This window comes from Triticum aestivum, chromosome 4A (genome assembly GCF_018294505.1).
Source record: "Triticum aestivum cultivar Chinese Spring chromosome 4A, IWGSC CS RefSeq v2.1, whole genome shotgun sequence".
In the NCBI taxonomy this organism is placed as follows: domain Eukaryota; kingdom Viridiplantae; phylum Streptophyta; class Magnoliopsida; order Poales; family Poaceae; genus Triticum; species Triticum aestivum.
This window is the reverse complement of record NC_057803.1, coordinates 626506444-626515389: the sequence shown is the minus strand read 5'-3', so window position 1 is coordinate 626515389 and position 8946 is coordinate 626506444. Positions and strand designations below refer to the sequence as shown.

The 8946-nt window shown below is 48.2% G+C and overlaps 1 long non-coding RNA gene and 1 pseudogene across 2 annotated transcripts; one reads left to right on the top strand and one right to left on the bottom strand.

Moving 5' to 3' along the window:
- Positions 1-2310: 2310 nt before the first annotated feature.
- Positions 2311-4125, bottom strand: LOC123087731 (uncharacterized). 2 transcript variants are annotated; one of them, XR_006441495.1, is made up of 3 exons: positions 3868-4125; positions 3343-3792; positions 2311-3203 (listed from the first exon to the last, which is right to left on the bottom strand). It is a non-coding gene; the product is annotated as an uncharacterized lncRNA (long non-coding RNA). The 2 variants fall into 2 exon arrangements; XR_006441494.1 differs by having other exon boundaries at positions 2312-2928; positions 3044-3792.
- A 1124-nt stretch (positions 4126-5249) lies between these two features.
- Positions 5250-5388, top strand: LOC123088942 (uncharacterized; annotated as a pseudogene).
- The last annotated feature ends 3558 nt before the right edge of the window (positions 5389-8946 follow it).

Genomic DNA, 8946 nt, shown 5'->3' with positions numbered 1-8946 from the left:
GGTTAAAGAGGAGCCTGAAATATCAGACGGTCCACATTGAATGTTGTATATGTAATTGGCGTTTTCTTATGCTGACCTTAATTATGATATATGAGTTGAGTTTTTTCTTGCACTTAGCCATGAGTGTCTCGAAGGTATATGGGTTTGTATAGTGTGTAGTATTTATGCAATGTGTTTGAGCCTGAGGTCCTAGGACAGTATGATTAACCAGTTGTTAGCCTCAAGGTTTTTGACATTTTGCAAGCTATATGTCATATTAGTAGATTTGTATTTAAAACAGTTTTTTATTATACATATTGTGTTACATAATTCATATTTTGTTTATCTTCCTACCTATGTTGAGAGAGGATTAATGAAGGTTGCTGAGGAAAGGATGACACCACTCACATCTGCCACCAACTTTAGAGTCAATTTCATATTAAATCATTGACCAATGGGAGGATGCTTTGAGATTAGTCAATGTGTTCTCAATGTGATGGTGCTTTGGAAGTGTTTTTTAGGTTTTCTTTTTGACGAAGGGTGGAAGGGGGTCTAACTTATTAAGGGAAACGCTTGTGCCTAGCCGACCGGCTGATCTTCACCCGGTCACGCACGAGCCACGTGATCGAGGCGCATCATACATCTTGCGCACCTCCCTGCCCCCACCTTATCTTGTTTCTTCCTCTACCTTCTTCCTCCAGATCCCCTTCTCTCTTTCTCTCTCAACCGCATCCAGGCACGGTGGTGGCCACGCTCCTCGCCTTCCTCCTCCAGATCCTGCCGCCGGCTAGCTCCTATCCCGCGTAGGTCCCTATCTCCAACCTCAGCGCCCACGCGCACTTCTTCCGCTGCCCCTGGCCGCAGATTCCTTCCGCCCCGGCGAGCCGGAGTTGGAAGTCACATAGTACTCGCCCTAACTTAAACCAGGGCCCAGTTATTTTGTTCGTTCTCTCAAAGCCCAAAGCCGACACACACCCACTTTCCCCCGAACCCCATGGAGGCACGGACAAGCTCGCCGGCGGCCGCCGCCGCGCCGCTTCCCCCCGGACGATCTCCTCCGGGAGATATTCCTGCGCCTCCCGCCGGAGCCGATCCACCTCTTCCGCGCCTCTTTCGTCTGCAAGCACTGGCGCGGCCTCGTCCACGACGCCCGCTTCCTCCACCGCTTCCGCAATTTGCATGGCGGCACGCCTCCCGTGCTCGGCTTCTTCAACCAGAAAGGGCCCTCGTCCCCACCTTCGGCAACTTCGCGCTCTCCACCGCCACAATGTCCCCAGATGACTGGTGGGCCCTCGACTGCCGCCACGGCCGCGCCCTCGTTGAGAGTTGCCGCACTGGGACGCTGCTTGTTTGGGACCTCGTGACCGGCGACAAGCAGTACCTGCCGCTCCCCGCGCATGACTGTTCTGGGTACAATGGCGCGGTTCTGTGTGCAGCTGGCCACACCGACCACCGCGACTGCCATTTGTGCCCGTTTCTCGTGGCGTTCGTGTTCAGTGACGACAGAGATTTCATCACCTCCGCATGCGTCTTCTCGTCCGAGACCGGTGCCTGGGGTGAGATCACTTTGATTGTTCTACCAGATGCATTAGTTCTGCCAAAGCCGACAGCTCTGATTGGAAACACAATCTACTTCCTGTTGGATAACAATAGCATCATTGAGTTCGTTTTGGATAAGCATAGCTTGGATTTAGTTGAGGAGGTGCCATATACCTACGATCAGACTATCATCATGCCGACAAAGGATGGATGCCTCGGTTTAGCTGGAGTGGAACGATTCAATTTCAATTTTAATCTGTGGTCAGAGGTGGCGAGCATTGACGGGGTGGTGACATGGACACATCTAAGGGTCATTGAACTCGAAAAAATTCTTGCGCCTGAAGCAGTGTCAGCGTGTATGGTTGGAGCTATTGGAGCGCATGCAGTTGGTTGTGCGGTAGATGCGGATGTGATCTTCATCGACGTGTATCCTAGGATCTATATGATCCATCTCAAGTCCATGAAGATCGAGGAGGTGTCTAAGTAACGGATCGGCAGACAATATGTTTTTCCTTACACAAGTTTCTACGCTCCAGGTACCGCCAATATTTACAGTGTTGCAGAGTTCACTTTAATCTTTCAACTATATGCGCCTTGAACATGCTTTACAATACCTCCTTGCGCCATGGACGCCAACATTTGAGTTCCTGGACCGGATTCACCGATGATTGATAGTGTCTCTATCTTGCACATGGTTCCGACTCCGCCCTATCTGTATCGCCCATGCCTGCATAGATGGACTTCTTGGGGTCATGGCAAGTACCAACAAAATAAATAAACATATTTATGGTTTGAAACCTATAAAACAAATTAACACTCGAATACATTTTTTTTGCACATACTACCACTCAAATAACTTTGCAAGTAGCAAAACAATAGTATGAAATTACTCAAAACTACCAAGATCCATTCTTGGAATCAATTCATTATCAGATAGAATGGTGTCCAGCCCTCTCCTATTACAACATCACATGCGATATAAATCAGATTTGTCAAGTTATAGGATTAATAAAAAAATTAATACACAATTTTACATGCCTACAACAAACTCATTGTCTTGATTATATGGACATTTTTTCTATTTACGCATAAATGTACTCACCGAACCGAGTTACTAAATTACCTCATGAAGTTTCAGGACGTCTTCACCTTTTTTTTGTGGGTGGAACGTCTCCACCACGAGCAAATTCCAAGTGAACTACGCTCTTGCACATATGCACTGTTGGAACTCTGAATTTCGTTATGTACATCTGTTTGAGCCTTCAAGCTTCTCTTTGTAAGCGGCTGCTTGTTCCAGAGGTGCAGCAAGCTCCATCAAGCTGTGATTCCGCGAGGAAGCATCTGCAGTAGCAGGCTTTTTGATGGTGTCTTGCATGGAATTGTTCTTCAGAAAGTACAAAAAAGCACCATCTATATAGAAACAGAGATCAATAACACACCTCAAGATCAGTAACACTTGGTCACTAAAACATCAGAAAGTATTCTTCTGTTAAAACACACAACGACAGTTAAAATGCATCAGTACATTGCTCTTGTACTGTGTGAAACAAACTCCCATTGATCTTTTGAATCCTGAATCTGTAGGGAGAACAGAAGGCTGAGGCTACTCATAAAAATCTTGGCATTCAAGGCCACACCTATGTCAAGCTTCTACCATGAGGCACCTTCTCTCCCAAGTCTGAATACTGTAAGGTAGACATGGAAACAAATCAATTATCTCTACAGTTTGCTAGCCCACATTGGCTTTAACATTCAGAAGTACTTATTCTTCTGAAGTGCGCAGTTGACCAAGTCACCGAGCTGGGGAGAAATAAGTGACCCAACTATGAATTGTTGAGTTCTTTGGCCATTGCAAACCCAGATGTCGCTGCTTCTTACTCCTCCAGGTTCATGCTAGTTATTGTTCCTGTCATACACCTGCACATGCAGCAAAAGAAAATTCAGAGATATAAGATGACAGAGAGTAGAGAGCTTGTACGCCGTGCCCATAGGCCGCCCCCTGAGCAAGTTTCAGGCAGCCGGATGCCTTAGTTGCTTCCCTTTTCTGGTCTGTTTCTGGTTCTGGCGGACGCACGCAGGCAGGGCCAGCCCATGGGTCGCAGCTTCAGTTCGTCGTCGGTTCATGCATCGCCATTGTAGATAAGAAGATCTTCTCGCCCTAAGATAGAACCTTGGAGCTGCAGGTCCATGGCGTCCTCCACATCTCCGTGAAGAAGCCCTTGATGGCGGCGACCATGGTGGATGGGGAATTCCCATGGCGTGCTCCATCTGCATCTGCAGCAGAGGACATGAAGAGAATGTGAGGTGTAGGGGTGGTGGATCCCAGCCAAGAAGGAAGGAGGGACGAACCTGGGCCGCCGGAGACGCGCCGGCGAAGCCCTGCCCGAAACCCTAGCCATGGGGGTGGCGTTTCGAGCGGGCGGTAGAGGCCGGGAGCGGAGAATCTGGCCGGAGGGTAGGGAGGAGCGGACTCTGGGGAGTTGGGGGGCGTGCTGCGCGGCGTCGGAGCTCGCCGGAAGCTGCCGGCGTGGGTGGTGGCGGCGGCGGCGAGGACTTGAGCGAGAGGGAGAGGAGGCGAGCCCGTTCTCCTCCTTTGGTCGTGTTTTTTTCTTTTGAGTCAGCCGTAGTTCATTTACAAATGACAAGTTTTCATGGAGCTTCTTTTGAAAGAACTGCTAACTAAATGATGAGCAATTAATACTCTGGATTCTCCTCCTGCTGCGGCTCGTTCTAGTTGGATTTGCACCAAGTTACTAACTAGTCATTCACGCAACTACGCGAGAGCGAAAAATAACCCTTTCACAACTAGAAGATGTATAGGAGGAAGTCCTGGCATTGTTACTTGCATGTGTTTCACATATTTGCTCTTCATCCAGAGTTCCAGACTCACATCCTGCAATTTGCTTATAGCATAATTCATAATCAATTATTTGATGTTAAGTTTGTTAAACATATAAGGTTCAGGTTCAGCGCATATAGTGCAACGTTGTAACGTGGCAGATCTCTTGGAGATATTCTAGTAGTTTGTTGGCCTAGATAACTAGCTTAACCGCGGCTAACTCTATCTCTCTCTTTCTTCTTCTCCAAGATGTATTCTATCTCCTGTATGCGCTACAGGGATCTGCGCCCCTGCCTATAAACACGAACCACGTCACCTCGTACCGAGGCAAGACGTTTATCGCATCTTTACATGGTAACCAGAGCCTCCTTCTTCCACAACATCTAGCATCCATTAAACCCTAGCTCCAACCATGTCGTCTTCCGCCGTCGCTCCTGTATCCACCATCCATGGTCAGGTAACAGATAAGCTCACCAGGACGAACTATGTCCTCTGGCGTGCTCAGATCACGCCCCAGCTCATCGACGCTGGCCTGTTTGGCTACGTCGACGGATCCATCAAGGAACCGGAGAAGTTCCTCGTCACCAAGGATAAAGATGGCAAGGAGGAAGCCGTCCCGAACCCTCTACACCAAGTCTGGGTAATGGAAGATCAGTAGGTACTTGGCCATCTGTTGATCAATCTCTCTCGAGAAGTTCTTATCCAGGTGACTTCGATCCGCAAGGCCCATGAGCTCTGGACTGCTGTGGCGAGCATGTTCTCGTCCCGGTCCCGATCTCGCATCAACAACATCAGGATCGCCCTCTCCAACGTGCAGAAGGGCACGCAAACGGTGGGCGCCTACTTCGCCCATATCCGCTCCCTCGCCGACGAACTGGCGGCCGCTGGCAAGCCGCTGGATGACGATGAATTCATCTCCTACATCCTGGCAGGGCTGGATATGGAGTACCAGCCGCTGGTGTCGTCACTCGACGCTCGCAAAGAACCGGTCACGATCGATGATCTGTTCGCTCAAGTAAGCAACTTCCACCAGTGCATTGCTATGTTTCATGGTGCTGGCAACAATGCCGGGTTCAAGAGCTCCGCTAACGCCGCCGTTCGTGGTGGTCGTGGTGGCTCAAGCGGCTACCGTGGCCCTCCGTGCAACAAGGGAAAGAACAGCGGCGGCGGCAGCGGCAACTCCAACAACAACGCCTCTCGTGGGCGGCCCTCCTACACCAACAACAAGGGTCGTCACAACAACTCCAGGAGCCGCCCCGACGCTGTCAAGTGTCAAATATGCGGCAAGACCGGTCACTCAGCAAGGGATTGCTGGTACCGGTTTGAGGAGGATGAAGGAGAATCCTCGCAAGATGAGAAGGTCGCTGGTGCTGCAGAAGCCTCATACGGGGTTGATACAAACTCGTATGTTGATAGTGGCGCTACAAATCACATCACTGGTGAACTTGAAAAGGTGACTATGCGGGAGAAGTACCGCGGCCAAGACCAGATACATACAGCAACTGGATCAGGTATGAGGATTAAACATGTTGGTCATTCAGTTTTCCAAACCCCTCACCGAAAGATTCATCTAAGAAAAATTCTTCATGTCCCTAGTGCATCTAAAAATCTACTCTCCGTTCATCGCATTGCCATTGACAATCATGTCTTTCTCGAGTTTCACCCCTTTTTCTTTTTGATCAAGGATCAGGCAACGAGGAAGGTGCTCTACCGAGGTAGATGTGTTCGCAGGCTTTACCCATTGATTCCGGAGTTTAGAAGAATAAATAAGCAAGCTTATGGTGTCACCAAAATCTCCTCGACAAGGTGGCATGATAGACTAGGGCATGCATCATTTTCTTTAGTTGAACGATTGCTTAGGAAGAATAAGCTCCCATATGTTGGAGAGCGTGATGTTGAAACAATTTGTGATTCTTGTCAAAAGGCTAAAAGCCATCAATTACCTTATCCAATTTCCACGAGTATTTCTACCAAACCGTTGCAACTTATCTTTTCTGATGTTTGGGGTCCTGCTCCAAGTTCTGTTGGTAGGCATACTTACTATGTTATCTTCATTGATGACTAAAGCAAGTATTCTTGGATCTATTTACTTAAAAAAAGATCCAAGGTTTTTCAAGTGTTTCAAAACTTCCAAGCTCACGTTGAACGAAAGTTTAATAGCAAAATCATTGCCGTTCTATCCGATGGGGAGGGGAATACGAAAAATTAAACTCGTTTTTCCAAACTCTTGGCATCTCTCACCAAGTTTCTTGTCCTTATGCTCATCAGCAGAATGTATCTGCCGAAAGAAAACATAGGCACATTGTTGAGGTTGGTCTAGCTCTCTTGGCCGGCGCATCCATGCCCCTCAAATTTTGGGACGAGGCTTTTCTTGCCGCTGTTCACATCATCAACATGCTTCCTAGTCGTGTCATTAATCATGAAACTCCGGTAGAAAGGCTCCTTCACATCAAACCCGATTATACATCACTTCGTGTCTTTGGGTGTGCATGTTGGCCAAACCTTAGACCCTGCAACAATCGTAAACTTATGTTTCGCTCGAAACAGTGTGTCTTCTTGGGATATAGCCCTCAATATAAAGGATTTAAGTGCATTGATGTCTCCACTGGACGAGTCTATATCTCTAGAGATGTCGTGTTTGACGAGACAAAATTTCCATTTGCTGATCTACATCCAAACGCCGGTGCTCTTCTTCGCCAAGAAATTCTCCTTTTGCCATCACATCTAGTAGGTGCCTCTAGGGAAGATAACTGTAATGATCACATGCCAACTAATCCTCATAACAGTTTGCTTAAGCTATGTGATGATGCAGGACAAAATAGTGAAGCCAATGGTGGTCATGGTGAAGAAAATGGTGAAGAAACAGCTCCAAACGAGCCATATTTCATGTGCAGGCCCTTGGGGAACATATCTTCCTCGGGATCCGGGCCGCACCAGTCCTACAGGCGATCTCCTTCAGGATTGACGTCCTCTGCACCTACGCCTGACAACGACACGCCCGACAGCGCTCGGGTCGCCCGCCCTGACTCGGCAGCGCGCCACGCCTCCGACCAATTAGCGGGCGCTGATGGCCCGTGCCAATCTCCGGGCCCCAAGCGGCAGCTGACGAGCCGCTTCCCCGATCCGCCCACGTGCTACGCGCGGTGCCCGCGTCAGCCGACCGGCTCGGGGTCCCGTGCGGTGGACCACCCGATCCACCCGACAGGCGCTGGATCTCGCATGGATCCCGGTGACGCTCCTAGTGGGGGGCGAATCTCCTGCTGCGGGCGGATCTTCTGTGGCAGATGGCGCCCCGTCATCACACGCTGAAGCCGCAGAAAATCCTGCCTCCTCGTCGGACCGCAGAGTATCTGCCTCCGGATAACCGGGGGATGCTGCTGTGGATTTTTCTGCTGCAGACCCCGGATCTTCTGTGCAGCAAACTGCTGCTGCTTCACCATCCATGCCACACACACTTCTACAAAAAGGGGTATTGCAACCTGTCAATTATAAAAAGGTACTTAAGTTTGGCTTAGCCTGCTCTACAGGTGAACCACAAACGCTTGATGAGGCATTAGGTGACACAAAGTGCAAGCAAGCTATGGAAGAAGAGTACAGAGCACTCCAGAAAAATAAGACATGGCACCTAGTTCCTCCACGGCAAGGTAAAAATCTCATTGATTGCAAGTGGGTATTCAAAATAAAAAGGAAGTCTGATGGAACTATTGATCTGTATAAGGCTAGACTTGTTGCCAAACGATTTAAGGAACGGTATGGCATAGACTATGAGGACACCTTTAGTCCCGTTGTAAAAGCTGCCACCATTCGTCTTGTTTTGTCTATTGCTGTTTCCGGGGGATGGAGTCTCAGACAGCTAGATGTTCAGAACGCGTTCCTTCATGGTGTTCTGGAAGAGGAAGTGTATATGAAGCAATCTCCTGGGTTTGAGAACAAAAACACACCTTTCCATGTTTGCAAGTTGGATAAAGCTTTGTATGGCCTTAAACAAGCTCCTAGGGCATGGTACTCCCGTCTCAGTAAAAAATTACAAGCACTTGGTTTTTTTCCTTCCAAGTCTGACACATCACCGTTCATTTACAATAAGTGCAACACATCTATCTTTGTGCTCATCTATGTTGACGATATTATTGTTACAAGCTCATCAGATGAAGCAGTGACAGGACTGTTGAAAGATCTTAGTGCTGAATTTGCACTGAAGGATCTAGGAGACTTGCATTTTTTCCTAGGTATTGAGGTAAGGAAACAAGGAAGTGAACTTCACCTATCTCAGGAAAAATATGCTACTGATCTTGTAAGAAGAGCTGGGCTACAGGGATGCAAGTCATCACCAACACCAATGTCAAGTTCTGAAAAGATTTCTCTTACAGAGGGAGAACTCCTGAATCAGGAAGATAGCACCAAGTACAGAAGCTTAGTTGGTGCACTCCAGTACTTGACACTTACAAGACCAGATATTTCTTTTGCTGTGAACAAAGTTTGTCAGTTTCTTCATGCTCCCACTACAGTTCATTGGACTGCTGCAAAACGGATAGTAAGATATGTCAAAGACACTGTTAATGTTGGTCTTACTTTCTCTAAGTCTACTTCAA